Source organism: Leopardus geoffroyi, chromosome X (assembly GCF_018350155.1).
Source record: "Leopardus geoffroyi isolate Oge1 chromosome X, O.geoffroyi_Oge1_pat1.0, whole genome shotgun sequence".
NCBI lineage: Eukaryota > Metazoa > Chordata > Mammalia > Carnivora > Felidae > Leopardus > Leopardus geoffroyi.
The window spans coordinates 9,957,262-9,972,964 of NC_059343.1; the positions used below are offsets into that span (position 1 = coordinate 9,957,262).

The 15,703-nt window shown below is 47.5% G+C and overlaps 1 long non-coding RNA gene and 1 other non-coding gene across 2 annotated transcripts in view; both read left to right on the top strand.

Annotated features, from left to right (window-relative positions):
- LOC123594604 overlaps nt 1-15,703 on the top strand; it is a 207,664-nt gene that overhangs the window by 169,382 nt on the left and 22,579 nt on the right. The window lies entirely within an intron of this gene.
- TRNAQ-CUG lies at nt 13,059-13,143 on the top strand. The gene has a single exon. It is a non-coding gene; the product is annotated as a tRNA-Gln (tRNA).

Here is a 15,703-nt window from a genome sequence, read left to right on the forward strand (position 1 = left end):
GGAACTTGCTGGTCATTGCCACGCTATCAGACTGTTCATTTGGCTCATGACTAAGGTGCCTCTGAAGAGGTGAGGGAAATTGATGACAATGGCAATTCAGGGCATGTAGGACACCTGCACACATTCGAGCCGCCAGGTGGACAGAGACCTGTAAGTGCCTGGCTTTTAGAAGAGGGCATCTGAACACAATCATTTTGACTGCGGACTTCAACCCTACTGTAGCACACGATCGGAGATGGGCTCTGGGTTCCCACGGCTTAGGTTCCTTTAGCCAAGAGTATATGACACATGCCAGGTGTTTGGCAGTTTTACCTTGCTGCATGTGGTCACTTACATGGAAATCCAAAAATCATTCACTGTTATAATCAAGAAAATTGCCCCTGCCAGACACATTAGAGACCTTCTTTTTTTCTGAAGTGTTTTCTCTCCCCCATCTATAAGCAGCTATCTTTTGGGCATGATTTTTTTCTCAAGAAAGGAGACGTTGAAATGGAAGAAAACAGTTTGGAGAGAGAGGCTGTCCAGTGGTTAAAACTCGAAATTTGGACTGAAAAAGTTGGCCGTGTTTCCTGCATTCTTCTAAGGATTTGCTCTGTGACCTTGGGTTTGCTTGGCCTATCTGGTCTTTCACCTGTAAAAAGTAAATTTTTGAAAAGTTCATGCTCACTCAACTTCCTCAACTGATCTAGGGAATGATAGTTGTTCATGTTCTTTTAGCTGTCTAGGTGAAACAGAGATGGAATCAACCCGTGACAAGGCCAGTACATTTCCACTGCCCGCACTTTGTCATAAAAAGATTTATGCCCATACTTGGTTGTGACTTGCACAGTGTCTTCGAGTGATGCAATTGCTGTTACCTAAGGGAGGTGAAGAAGATTCTGGGCAAAGAGAAGAAGCTCCTTTCGCGAGGGAGAGATTGTACAGAAGCACAAAGGGAAAGACCTTCTAAAATTATTTATTGCTTCTTTGCTTTGCTTGTATTGGTTGAATTTTCAATTAAACCAGAAACACATGGGGCGCCTGGGTGGCTCAGTGGGTTAAGCGTCTGACTTCGGCTCAGGTCATGATCTCACGGTACATGGGTTTGAGCCCCACTCTGGGCTCTGTGCTGACAGCTCAGAGCCTGGAGCCTGCTTTGGATTCTGTGTCTCCCTCTCTTTCTGCCCATCCCCCACTCGCACTCTCTCTGTCTCTCTTTGTTTCTCAAAAACAATAAATTTTAAAAAAAGTTATTTTAAAAACTGGTGATTTAAAAAAAAATTATAAACCAGAAAAACATACCGAACATATATAATATTTCAGACACTGTCTTTGTGGATACAGAGAGATTTTAGAAATCCTCTTTGTGAGATACAAAAGCTTTCAGTGTAAGAAACCACAAGTTCAAATTCGGTCTCCACCTTTTACTGGATAGATGACCTTGGGGAACCTACTTATTTTATCTAAGCCTTAATTTCTCATCCAGAAAATGGAGCTAATCATCCATTATCCACCCATCCCTTAGCTTTGGAGTGAGAAGGAAATGAAATACAGGATGTAAAGTACTCAGTAGAGTGCCTGGGAAGAAATCAACAGTAAATATTAGCCTTGCAATGGTTGTTGTAATGTTAAAAAGCGTTTCCCAACTGAATCTACTTTTATTAAGAAAAGATTTCCAAAACACAGAACACAAATAGATTACAGTGGGCCCTTTCAATGGCATTCAAGAACATTACCTACAAGCCCACCTCAGGGGCAGCTCACGTAAGCAACTTTGTTTGCCTTATTATTTACTTGATTCCGACCCAAGTCTTTACAAAATTAAATGATAACTTGTGGACAATTGATACACTGAGAAAGACTGTTGTCAGGTAGAGATGTAAATGATTTCTGTGTAACAGAAAAGTCTTAACGGTTTCATTACTCCTTCAGATATTAACCATTTTGTCTCTAACTTGGACATTGTATTTTGGCATACACGTTACTTTTCCATAAGGCTGATAAGGTGTAGAGTCTCAAGATGTGGCGTTTCTAATGGAAACATGCAGATGTTTGCCTACCTACGCCATGTGTATGCCTTGCAGTCAGCCCTTGATTTGTGAACTCAGCTCATGGGAGAGCAAAGATTTTACATATGTTTCAGAAATCCTTTCCACAAGAGACCCATTTAGATTCAAAATGTCTGACAGTAACTGCCTTTTGATTGCATTGTCTAATCCATTTACATTTATAGTTATTCTCAATACGGTTGGATTTATCTCTGGCATTTTGTTTTGTTTTCCAAATGTCTCAGATATTTTTGTTCCTGTCTTCCACCTTTACTACATTCTGTGGTAGTAAGTGGATATTTTCTAGTGTGTAATTTTAATTCTTTCAATCATATTTTTACTGTTTCTCTCTTCTCTCTCTCTCTTTTTTCTTAGTGGATGCTCTAAGGTTTGCAAAGTACATCTGAACTTAAAATCCACTTCAGGTATACTAATTTGATCCCAGTAAGATATAAAAACTTTATTCCTGTATAGCTCCACCCCTCCCCCTATTCTGTGCCATTACTGCTAGACATATTATGTGTATATATGCTAGAAACCAAACAATATGTTGTTATAGTTATTCCTTTGTATAATCTCATGTCTTTTAAAGAAGCTGAGAGAAGAAAAGGAGAACAAGTATATATTTATAGAATTTGTTACATTAACCTTCTTATTTACCATTTTTGGTTCTCTTCATTTCTTCCTGTGGATTTGTGTCAGCACTTGGTGTCATTTCCTTACTCCATATCCTCACAAAGTAACTTCTTTATGAGAAATAGACTTTATATATATATTGGGCTTCTTCAATGGCTTTTTTAAAAACTTTTTTTCAATGTTTATTTATTTTTGAGAGAGAGACAGAGCATGAACAGGGGAGGGACAGAAAGAGAGGGAGACACAGAATCCGAGTCAGGCTCCAGGCTCCGAGCTGTCAGCACAGAGCCCAACGTGGGGCTCGAACCCACGAACTGCACAATCATGCACTGAGCCGAAATCAAGAGTCAGAAGCTTAATCAACTGAGCCATCCAGGCGACCCTATAAGAAATAGGTTAAGCTTCTTGATTTCGGCTCAGGTCGTGATCTCATGGCTCATGAGTTCGAGCCCCGCGTTGGGGTCTGTGCTGACAGCACAGAATCTGCTTGGGATTCTCTCTCTCCTCTCTCTCTGCCCCTTACCCACTTGTGCTCTCTCTCAAAATAAAGTTAAAAAAAAAACTTCTTTTAAGAAATAGACTTTATGGTTTCAGCCTCTGTGCGTGTGTGTGTAGTTCCAGAGAAATAAACATGTAGTTGATTCAGTTTAAGATCTTTGTCAATAATAAATTTTGACCTTACACCCACACGTGGGAAGACAAATAGAAACATTTCTTATTATGACTTAATCCCACCCTAAATCCTTTCTCCTGTAAAACATGTTTAAAACATGTAGAAATCAGTGGTCTTTTTTATGGGCACTGTTTTATTCAGACAAACTTCAAGGGTTTAGGTAACCCGATAGAACATTCTTTGAGTCTTCAACCTAAAAGCTTTTTCCGGGAAAAGACAAAATTGGTTTTTTGGAGGCTTCTGCCTTAATCAACTTTTCCTGACGTTGCTGGGAATCTTGATAGGCAAGTGCACTGTCCCTCAGCACAGCGTGACAAAAAAAATCTAGTTCCGGTGACAAATTGCCTGCTTTCTCCGAAAGAACGCCTGGGCTTCCAACTGTAGCAATTTACAGTTAGACGAAGAGGTGAGGGAAGGGAGAAGGTATCTCTTCTTTGGGCTAAGAGGCGGGAACGAATCCTAAGGGTTTGTCCTCACAGAGAGGCCACGCGGAGTGCCTCCTAAACTTCCATGTGTATACGAATGACCTGGAGCTTAGGTAAAATGCGGATTCTGATTCAATAGAGGGAGGGTTTTGCCCAGGAACCTGCAGTTGGAATAAACTCCCAGATAAAGCAGGTGTTGCTAGCAGTTGGGCGACCACACTTCAAGTAGCAAGCGTTAGAGCTCTCGTTCTCAAACTTCCAGCCCATTGTAATCACCTGGGGAGTTTTCAGAAATTCGAGGGGCCCCGGGCTCAAAGATTGTGATTTGATTGATTGTAATTGTGATAGTAATGGGCAGACGAGTTTAGGAATTACTGGGAAAAGTGATGGTGGCCGAGTCCCCAGCTCCGGATGAAACCGCCTCTTTGTTCTCTTTGGGCTGGTCTTCGTCATTGACACAATAATGAACCTACGAGTCTGCTTTTTATTACCACCATGCACCAGCAATTCTCAATAATGCCAGTGATATAATACCCCTCCTAGGTGAGGGTGGCCCGCGTCCATCACCCTGGCCCCTTGGTGACGTCATTGCTTTTTAGGCACTTTTCCTACGAGCTCTTAAAGCCCAGCTTGGCATCCAGGCTGGCCCCGAGCTGCAGACAGCTCTCTGCCCTGCAGAATTTGCTGCATATCTGCCGCTCCTCTGAGCTCTTCCTTCAGCTGCAGCCGTAACCATTCCATCACATTTTTTTCCCCAGCAGGTCACCACCTCTGACTCCCTCCTCTCCCCGCCTTTCTTGCCTTTCTTCCTGGCAGCCTCCCCACCCTCCCCAACTCCAGCCTAGGGCCTGCCTCCAAATCTCAGCTTTTCATTTTGGTTTCTTTTGTCCTACTTCCTGCTAGCTGATCCCCGGCCCCGGGAAATGAACATTTTCAGCGTTGCATAATTAACGCCAGATAAACTGTGAAAAAAGCATGTGCATCCTTCAGTAACAAAGTGTGTTATTTAAAGTCACAAATGCAGGTCAGAAGCTGCTTCCAAACCGGTTTACTGGTTTCTGGTAGGGCACATTAGGCCTATAGTTATGCTTTGTTTGTTTTTAAAGCCACTTTTGCTTTGTTCGCTTTTGCCTCACTCTCCTTCCTCAAGGCCACCTTAGTCTCACCTGCCAAACGCACCTAAGTTCAGGTTTCTGGGGTGTAGGGAAAACTCCCACATCGTGAAGGCTAATTTGCCAGTATATTCTCCCTATCATCTTGATTATGCATCAGAATAGATCAGGAGAGGAATAATATGTCAGGCGTTAAGAAAAATGACCTAGGGGCGCCTGGGTGGCGCAGTCGGTTAAGTGTCCGATTTCAGCCAGGTCACGATCTCGCGGTCCGTGAGTTCGAGCCCCGCGTCGGGCTCTGGGCTGATGGCTCAGAGCCTGGAGCCTGTTTCCGATTCTGTGTCTCCCTCTCTCTCTGCCCCTCCCCCGTTCATGCTCTGTCTCTCTCTGTCCCAAAAATAAATAAACGTTGAAAAAAAAAATAAATAAAAAAAAAAAAAAAAAAAAAAAAAAAGAAAGAAAAATGACCTAAATCTCGGAATAAAGGCCAGGAGCGTTCAGGACGTCCTTTCATTGCCACGGCCAGCCCAGGACTACGTAACTGGCTATAGAAGGTATCTTTGTTTGACTTGCTATTTACTATTCATTAAACAAGAACCCAGATGATGTGAAGTTATGTGTTAACATGTATATTTTGTCTAGAAGAAATGCAAATCCTTTCTGACTGGTGGAAAAGATCACCCCAAGGGTCATAGTGTTATTGCCCTGTAGGGATGGGGCGGTATCGTGTGCAATCTAGCCATCTCATTCAAACATCCTTCTTTTTTTTTTTTTTTTTAAGGTTATTTATTTATTTTTGGTGGGGAGGGGCAGAGAGAGAGAATCCCAAGCGGGCTCCGCTGTGAGCACAGAGCCTGACGCGGGGCTCGAATTCACAAACCACGAGATCATGCCCTGAGACGAGATCAAGAGTCAGACGCTTAACCGACTGAGCCACCCAGGCGCCCCAAACAGCCTTCTTTTTTAATGCCTATAAATATGCAGTTCCTCCAACGCTCCTTGCGATACCTTTACTGTCTCCTTGAGCCCGTCGTTAACGACTTGCAGAAACGTTCTGGAAATCCTACTTTGAACAGAGGCCAGAAAAGCCAGCTGTGGGGAATGAAGCGCATCGGGGTCCTTCAGTGCAGCTGTTCTAACCTTTTCATAGAGCCCCCCCCCCCCGCAGAGTTCTTTTTTCCACCTATACTAGCAACTAGCGACCTGGAGAAGGCCAGCCCCCCGGGGAGTTCTAACAGCAAACCCAGGAGAAACCCGAGCCTCGTGAAGGGGAGCACGCTTCGCCATGAAATTTGTTGCAATAAAATATTTGAACAGCTGGGGCCCTGCGCGGAGTTCTGACATTGGCTATTTTATACAAAGGAGTCCTTTTTTGGTTCTCCCCGCTCCGAAAAGGGAAAGGTCTTTTCATGTTTGTATTGAAAAAGTCATCACTAGCCCCACTAGGTCAGCCACGCTGCTTGCGTTCTGGCTTCTTGAACACCGTTCCTTGTCCTTAACTATGTGTTTGCAATCTCCTGGCGTGCATTTAAGTGGGTTTTTCTGATAGAAGAGGCATTTCGCTTTCTGAAGATATCATAAGGCACGTTTGTCTCTTCGTTGGTCGTCAGGCTGCTGTCTGCACTGTGGTCCCCTGCTTGAAGGGCTATGTTGCCTTCATCTGGCTCTGAAGGGTTGGCCGTCAAGGCAACAGCCGCTGGGGAGGCATTGACTGTTGATCACAGGCATTCCGATCTCGAAATTCAAGGCATTTCCGTTTTGTTTTGGTTTGAAATATTAAAGTGACCGGGTGAGAACATACATGAAAAGCTTGTTGAAAACAACAGTCTCCTTTGCTAAGAACGCCCGGAGTCGTTCCGTGCTTTGCGAAGTCTTTAGCAAAGCTGTTTTGCAGTTCTTGGCAGAAACGCGGAAGGATTAGCCAGGGCGTAGACCAGTGCCGTCGTAGTTGCTGGTTGAATTTTCTTAAATAATAAAAGCAACTGAAATGGCCCATTTATAGATACATACTTCATTTTGCCTTAGTCTAAGAATGCCTATGCCAGAATAAATGTAGAAAGCAGAGCTGAGGCATGGAGGTCAAGGATTTTACTGAGACCGTTCTGTGGGACCAAGCTGTACCTCCTTCCAACCTTGTCCCCGAAAGAGGCGTTTTGATCAGAGGTCTCTTACCCCTGCGGGCAGTCCCCCGCTCAGAGATGTGTTCACTGGACACTCACTGCCTTCTGAGATGGTGACAGGCTAGTCTCTTTCCCCCTGGCTTTCTCTGGCTCCCCCTCTTCCCCCATGGTAGTGCTATTTGTCAGGAAGGAAACAGAAGAATGTCAAGACCTTAAACTTGCAGTGTTTTCCTTAACTGCCTTTAATGCTGGTTATCTTGCAATAGGTTGAGAAAATCTCCCCCCCAAAATTGCTGCTTCCTCCTGGATGTATTAGTCCAGGCTTTTTTCCCTTGCATTTTCCAGAAACTTCCATCTTCAAAGAATTGAACACTCAGGCTCCCTCTATCAAGTTCCGGGTCCCCTCTGGGTTTCCTGCTGCTTTTGATACTCAAATTACTTGTTGTGCTGCACAAAGACCTTCACTTACCGCTTCGAATTGGATTCGATTCGTCAGGGCTGTTATTCACCAAAGACGAGGGACTCGTCTGTTTTTCCCAGTTGCCCCGCCACCAAGCTAAGATTAATGGCCCCACGTAAATTGCAGCTCTGTTCCTTTATCTGCACTGTCTGGAAGTTCTGACCCCATAACACAGGTGATGGAAGCGAGTGGTAGCAAATAAATCAGCAGCGGGTGGGTCAAGTTCATTAGAATAGCTTGCTTTGTTGTGTTTGTCTTGAACCCTTGGCATCTTGGCTCTGCTGCCTCCAGTTTGGAGGCACCCCTCCCCTGCCCCCCCCCCACCGGGGCCCCTCCCCCTTCCTCAGAGCAAGCTGCTTGCTCCCCGGGGTTCGGGGTGGGCGTGGCCCGATCTCCTTGCTGGTTTAGTGGAGTCTCCCCCGCTCTCCCGCCCTCCCCCCCCCTCCCTTCTCACAAGCCTCTGGGCCTTTCGGGGGCGACCTGGTTTTCTCCCTCTCCCCTGAGGCCTAGAGGAAAGGTTGACCTCCTTCCTTCCGGGGCACTGCGTGTCAGCGTCTACACCGCTCGCCAGCGTGGCAGCCACGTACCACACGGTAACTATTGAGCCCTCCAAACGTGGCCAAATACCTCAATACGGTTTACGGGTGATATGTTGAAATGACAATATTGGGTGCATACTGGCTTAAACAAAATGCATTATTAAAATTAACCACCGTTTTCCTCGCACTTTTTCTTTTAACGTGGCCCCTAGAAATGTAACCCTGTATACGTGGCTTGTGTCTGTGGCCCCTTTCTATTCCCGTGGGGCAGCGACGGTCCCCTCACTCGGCATTTCTCTGCCTTTGCAGGTCGCGCCATTCGGTGCGAGGCCTTTTTCCATCCACAACGGCTCCCGGACACTCCTCGGTCGGCCTCTGGGCTGAGAGGACCGCTCTTCTCCAATCCCTTTCCAAACCCTCGGCCAAGACCCTTGGGCGCAATGCGAGGAGGCCAGGGGGCAGCAGTCCAGGGCAGGTGGAGGTGGAAGGTGCCTTTTAGGACCGGATGACAGAGCTGCAGGAGGCCAGGGCGGCGAGGCTGTGGAGGGGTGATGGGCACTGAGCGAGCAGGCTGCGGAGGACCGGATCGTGGTGGGAAACGAGGATGCGCCGATGATGCGGCTACAGGGGTCCTGGGAGATAAGGCTGCAGCCCCCCGGGGTCCCTGGGGGGGCTCAGTGGGTTAAGCTTCCGACTCTTGTTTTCGGCTCAGGTCAGGATCTCGCGGTTCGTGAGTTCGAGCCCCGCATCGGGCTCTGTGCCGACAGCTCCGAGTCGGCTTGGGATCATCTGTCTCCTCTCGCTGTCCCTCCTCTGCTCACGCTCTTTCTCTCTCTCTCTCTCTAAATAAATAAATAAACATTAAAAAAAAACCACTTTACATTAAAAAAAATAAAAAGGCTGCAGTCCTGCCAGCCTCAGAGGCAGGAGTACGATCTTGGGGGCGAAGATAGGGCACCGGGGCTGTGACAGGAGGGGGGCGGGGTGCTTAGTGGTCTCAGCCCCCAAGCTGGGTCAGTCCTGACCCTGGTCACGCGTCTCTAGGAGCACCCCCTGGGCACCGGCAGGGGCGCAGGGCCGGAGAACTTGCTAATGCGTCCCAGCTTCTGCAAAGGTCTGCACGTCTGCTCCTTGACGGGTGAGCTGCTTTCGCCCGAAAAACTTGAGCGGGAACAATGACCCACGTCACCTGCCTCCAGACCGGCTGGCTTGCCAGGGCAAAACGCTGGACGTTTATTAAAAGGGAAAGCTCACTTTCCAGTAAACGCCTTGCTTGTCAGAACCTTCTCTCCACCTTTCGGTGACAAGAAATCCAGGGTAACGAGCAGTTACAGAGCCCGTGTATTTTCTTTGCTCCTGGAACCCAAAGACAAGATGGGGGGAGGACCCTCTCAGCTCAGGGATGCTGCAGACCTTTGGGGGGCACCCGGGACCTGTCGTTTAGACGGCAGGCGGCTCCGTGCCCCTGTGCCCGGGACTAGCACACCCACCCCTGTTGCCTTTCACGGCCACATGCGGAGGGGACGCTCCGAGAGAAGAAATGCCTCACTCCAAAAAAGAAAAATCAGCACCGGGATGAAGTTTAGTTTACAAAGAAAGTTAAGGCAGAGGGGCGCCTGGGCGGCCCAGTCGGTTGAGCGTCCGACTTCGGCTCAGGTCAGGATCTCGCGGTTTTTGGGGGTTCGAGCCCCGGGTCGGGCTCTGCGCTGACAGCTCGGAGCCTGGAGCCTGCTCAGGATTCGTCTCCTCCTCTCTCTGCCCCTCCCCCACTTGTGCTCTGTCTCTCAAAAATACATAAATGTAAAAAAAAAAAAAATTTATAAAAAATATTTAAAAATTAAGGCAGATTCTCCCCACCGAGCCAAGGCCAGAGCATTACTTAGAGATTTTTCAGCTCACAAGATTACATGGGGAGCTGCAAAAAACAAAGAAAACACCCACAGCAAAGAGCTGCACCCCCCCCCCCCCCCGCAGAGTCTGATTTAATTGGCCTCTTTGGGGGCGGGGGGGGGGGGGGGGTTTGAGCAGTCCCAGGTGGTTTCAATTTGCAGCCACAAAGAAATTGATCAATTTCTCTAGCGCGGGTTGTTCCCAGTGAGATCACCTTGGAAGGGCTTGATCGAGTGCTGATTGCTCGGTCCCACCCCCGGAATTGCTGGTGAGGCCAGAAAATTTGCATTTCCAACCAGATCCCAGGTGATGTTGATGCTGCTGGTCCCCGGAAGGCAGGGAACTTCCAGTTTCTTCTCGGAGGTGGACGGGGCTAGTAAAAGCATGGCTCACACCCTTGCGATACCGAAAACACAGCGAAACTACAAGTTTCAACTTTCCTTGGATCTATCAAATGTCTGAGGCTGCAGGGTGAACAACTACCCCAGAATGGAAGAAAGGACAGACATCTGCAGCAAGGGACGGGGACGTCAGACCTTCCTTACTTAGGGCAGATGCTCTACGAATTTGCTAGAATTTTTTTTAAGTTTGTTTTTAAAATTATTTTTATTGAGGTCTTACGTGGGCTTGGGGCCACAATTTGAAATTCATTTGGAGACAAGTTCCCCCCCTCCCCCCCCCACCCCCGTTCTGCCACTTCCGGTTTCCCCAAATGACAGCCAGGCCATAGGGTAGGAATGAGGGGGGAATATGAATAGCCCCCAGGCCTCCCATTGTATCAGGGTCCCTGAAGCCGGGAATGAAACTGAATGAGTTTGAACAGCTGAAGGTAACCCCTAGTTTGGGGTCCCAAAAGGGCCAGCTGGAGGGAACCCAGTCAACAGGCACCCACGCTAATTGTTGCCAATGGTATTCGTGCCAGCAAGATACCTGAAGCCCTAGGATGGGGCCAGCCAGGATGGATCAATGGGGATTCTTTTTGCTAGCAATTTCTACCACTGGCGGGCCTGACACTTTGCAGATCAGGGGACATCCCTAGAGTTTCTCTGTCCTGACAGTGTTTGCTCTCTAGGGTCATCCCATGCACGACCTCACCATCCACTCAACCTGTTTCCTTACAAAAAAAGAAGCCGAGTAAATACAGTCTCTTAAAAATTGCCCATCGCTGGGCCACGCCCATCACTTTTTCTATACGTACAAGTTTTCCCCTGGCGGGTCTGAGATAAATCTGGAATGTCATGGAAAGCTCTGCATTCTGGAAATATTTTTACTGGACTTTCTGAATTCTTTCATATAAAGCTCATGAAAGTATATTAGTTTTCTTTCCTGGGGACTTTGGGATAACACGAAAGAATTCAATGGAAAAAATGCTCATCTTCCCGAAAATGCCAACAACCAAGATTTGCTGGTGCTTAATGAGAGGCCAATAGAAGTCAGACTAGCTGGAGGAGAGAAGGGTAATTCTTCATCTACTTTATGTTCCTTATTCTTGTAGCTTTGCTTTCAGGATTTGTCCGTCTCTCTGTAGGCTGTACTGACTGGAAAGATGCCCGACTCCATTCTTCCCCTCAAAATCTGTGCGGCCAATTTCTCCTTCCTATGAATCCTTTGCTGCCTAAACCATCCTTTTCCTACCGCACACCAGGAACCCGGGGAGAGATGTAGACCCTGAATTAGGAAATGCTCCCTCCTTAGTTGTCACCCTAAAATAAACTTTCTAGAATTTCCAGTAATTCACCAGTAATTTATGGTGAATTCTTGGTATTCTCTCGAATCATTCACTGTCACTCCTCCTCCCTTCAAGCTAATTGTATCATTTGGAGAGGAATCAAACCCATTTTCCAAACATCTGGGGTTGTGAGTCTTCTAAATTTATCCTCAAACTGAAATACTATCAATCCCATAGATTGCCCTTGGTCTTGCCAACCTTGGTTTGGATCTCACATCTAGAACCGTTAACTGGACAATTGTGACCCTGATTCCCAGTTCCATATTCTGGTCTCCACACAAACTGCCCAACGTACAGATTCACATTTAATCTGAGAACTCTCTTGGAACTGGCCAACTTCTCCCCACCAGTAATTAACCCGGGGCCAAATCGGATGTCCTGGGCTGGCATTGACCTCAAGCTGACCCTTTGTGTCTCCTCTCATCTCAACCCCAGCTGGTACGCAAGCTGGGCGTGCAACAAGATAGGCCTGGGCTGAAACCACCTGGAATAACTTCCCCCCGCACTTCCCTGGCAGTGGGCTCGACTTGAAGGAGACGATTTATCTTTGTGAGTGAGAAATCATCCAGCGCACATGTGGCTTTCACCAAAGATAAGCATGACCTATGATTTCTTTTGCTAGAACATTCACATGCATTTTCTAAAAGCCCTTGAATGCCCCCAGAACCAAAAGCCTCATGTCCCAGGAGAATAAATATGTATCTACCCACAACCACAGTCCACACACACACACACACAAGTCACAGAACGGTATCACTGCACAGGAAAGGGATTACGTTAGTGAAATGCTAAACCGAGTATCGGTGTCCATTTGCTTATTCTTGTTGGGATTAAACTGAAAGCTGTTTATCTGCCGCGAGTCGCACAGGGATATATCCTGGCTTGGCTTTTGAAATAGATTCTTGGCGCAGTTTCATTGTTAGGGATACAGGATCCAAGACAAAAAAGCGATTGTCCTTAAGGAGTATACAAGAGTTATGGTCCTCAGATCTTTATCTGTCTCGATGTTTTGAAAGCTTGCTTTAAGAGAAATAACATGGGCCCAGAGTGGAAGGAGCAGAAGGAAGAGGAAGCTGAGAGAACAGCCAGGAAGCTGGGGGCTAGCAGCTGCCGAGCAGGGGAATACAATTAGACAACAGTTACAAACACACGAGTGTAAAATCACAGCGTGTCCGAGCAGAGCGGGGCGGTGCTGAGTCCACACTGCTTGTGTGGGAAGGACAATCAAAAGTCGTTCGTGGAAACTTCACGAAGACGAATCCATCAGGGCACGATCTCACGGTTCGAGAGTTCGAGCCCTGCGTTGGGCTCTGTGCGGACAAGCAGGGAGCCGGCTTCGGGCCCTCTGTCTCCCCCTCTCTCTGTTCCTCCTCCGTTCGTATTCTCTCCCTCTCTCTCAAAAATAAACATTAAAAAAAAAAGTTAAGAATCAGAGTAAAGGCGGGGCGCCTGGGTGGCTCAGTCGGTTGAGCATCCGACTCTGGCTCGGGTCACGATCTCGTGGTTCGTGGGTTTGAGCCCCACGTCGGGCTCTGTGCTGACAGCTCCGAGCCTGGAGCCTGCTTCGGATTCTGTGTCTCCTTCTCTGTCTGCCCCTTCCCCGCTCATGCTCTGTCTCTATCTCTCAAAAATGAATAAATGTACAAAAAAAGAATCAGAGTAAAGGCGACACACTCACCTTAGACATTTGCTCTTTGAATACAGACGTCTTTCTCTTTTGTGTTGATTTGCTTTCCTCCCGGGGCCTGTCGCTGTCCAAATCATGTGTCAAGAGTATGCCTTAATGGGGAACATTCTACTAAAAAAAGAGTCTTTTGGTAAGTCTTTTTCACCACCCAACGAATAACATGCTTGGACTGCATTAAAATCAGTTCGATCATTTAATAAAATTATTGAGTCCATAATACATACTAGACCCCATCCTAATCGCCGGGCACAAGGCAGCAAATAAAATAGAAATCCCTTCTCTTGAAGTTTATATTCTAGTGGTGATAGGGGAGAAAATGGGACGGGGGTTGGGAACACCAGCGGTCACGGCGATCGTGCAATTTTATAGAGGTCGGTCCACGGGGGTGATGTTCGCAGAGGTGTTTGAGCAAAAAACTGGAGGAGAAGAAGGAAAACGGTGGATGTGTGGGGCGGCATACTCCTGGGGAATGAAGTAGCCGGTATAAAGGCCGCTCAGTAAGAGCCTGCCTGTGCGATGGCAGAGGGCATGGAGGCCAGGGGGCTGCAGGAGTGAGGGAGGAGGCAAATTACAGTTTGAAACCATAATTAAAATTTCACAGGGCGCCTGGGGGGCTCAGTCGGTTAAGCGACTGACTCTTGATTTCGGCTCAGGTCGCGATCTCACGGTTCGTGAGTTCGAGCCCCGCGTTGGCCCCTGCACTGACCGTGCAGAGCCTGCTTGGAATATCTCTCTCTCTCTCTCTCCCTCTCTCTCTCCCTGTCTCTCTTTCTCTCTCTGCCCCTCCCCAGTCGTGCTTTCGCTCTCAAAGACACTTGAAAGATTTTTCAAAAAAGTGTTGTTTCTCAACGTGATTCGTAACAAAATTAATTTTCTGATTTTTTCCTTCTCCACTTCGCCATCCAGACAACATACGCGATTTGAGGTGTCAGCTGTATGCTCACACGCCCGTCATGTTTCCTTTTAAGAAGAAAGATTAGTAGCTAGAAAAGGTTGCGGGTTTTTTCCCTGAAGTTTATTCATTTCTCTAGAGGGGGGTGGGGGAGAATCCCAAGCAGGCTCCGCACTGTCAGCGCAGAGCCCAACACCGGGCTCGAACTCACACACCGTGAGATCGTGACCTGAGCCGAAATCAAGAGTCGGACGCTTAACCGACTGAGCCACCCAGGCGCCTCTGAAAAGATTGGTTTACCAAATAGGGAAAAAGCAAACTGAACAATGACATTTATTTCAACGGTCTCGTGCAAAGTGAGGAACAACCTCGAAGTCCAATAATAAGAAGTGGTTATGTATGGAAGGCAAGATAATGGTCACCCTGAGGTCTGTGTCCTAATTCCTGGGGCCTGCGAATATGTCACCTGACCTGACCGGGGGGTGGGGGAGGTGGGGCTGCGTGGGATGAAGGTTGTAGGTGGAATTAAGATTGCTACTCAGGGAGATTACTGAGCGCCCCCCTCCCACCCCGATGCTCCCGCAATCGTAAGGGTTCTTAAAAGTAGAAGCCGAAGAAAGGCACAGAGAGAAGCAATGTTTTTGGCTTCGAAGGTAGAGGAAGGGCCACCAGCTGAGGAACGCAGGTGGCTTTCAGAAGCTGCAGAGGGCAAGGAAATATTCTTTCTGGAGCCTCCAGAAGGAATGCAGCCTTACGGACACCTGGGCTTTGGTCCAGTGAGACCCACGTCGGATGGCTGCCCTCCAGAATGGTCACATAATAAATCTGTGTTGTTTTCAGCTCTTCAATCTGTGCTGATTTGTTATAGCAGCAGTGGAAAACTAATATGGTAAATCAATATGGACTGGGTACTTAAGGGTGTGCCATGCGGGCCTTTAAATGTGTACGAGGCGTGGGGCGCCCAGGTGGCTCAGTCGGTTAAGTGTCCGACTTCGGCCCAAGCCGTGATCTCGCGGTTCGTGGGTTCAAGCCCAGCATCGGGCTCCGTGCTGCCAGCTCGGAGCCTGGAGCCAGCTTCGGATTCTGTGTCTCCCTCTCTCTCTGCCCCTCCCCCCTACGCACGCTCTGTCTCTCTCAAAAATAAACGTTTAAAAACATTAAATAACTAAATGTGTATGAGGCCCATGTGGTAACATGGAAAACTTTTAGGATCCACGTTTAAAAAGCGCTACATAGACACGTATACACGGAGGGGTTAAAACCACGTGCGAAAAACAAAGAGACCAAAACTTTGGTGGATATCCAATCTGGGGGAAGATTCGCGACAAGGTGAACCACGGGGAGTGTGAGTGATATGATGATGCGGGTTCTTTGTTTTTTTCTTTCGCCTTCTATAAATTCTTTCAAACTTCCTTTATGGGCCTGTATGGAGTGAATATAAAAATTAAGTTTTAGGTTGACTTGGCGAGGGTAAAGATCCCATTCGGAGAACCGTAATGATACGTGGTGCCTG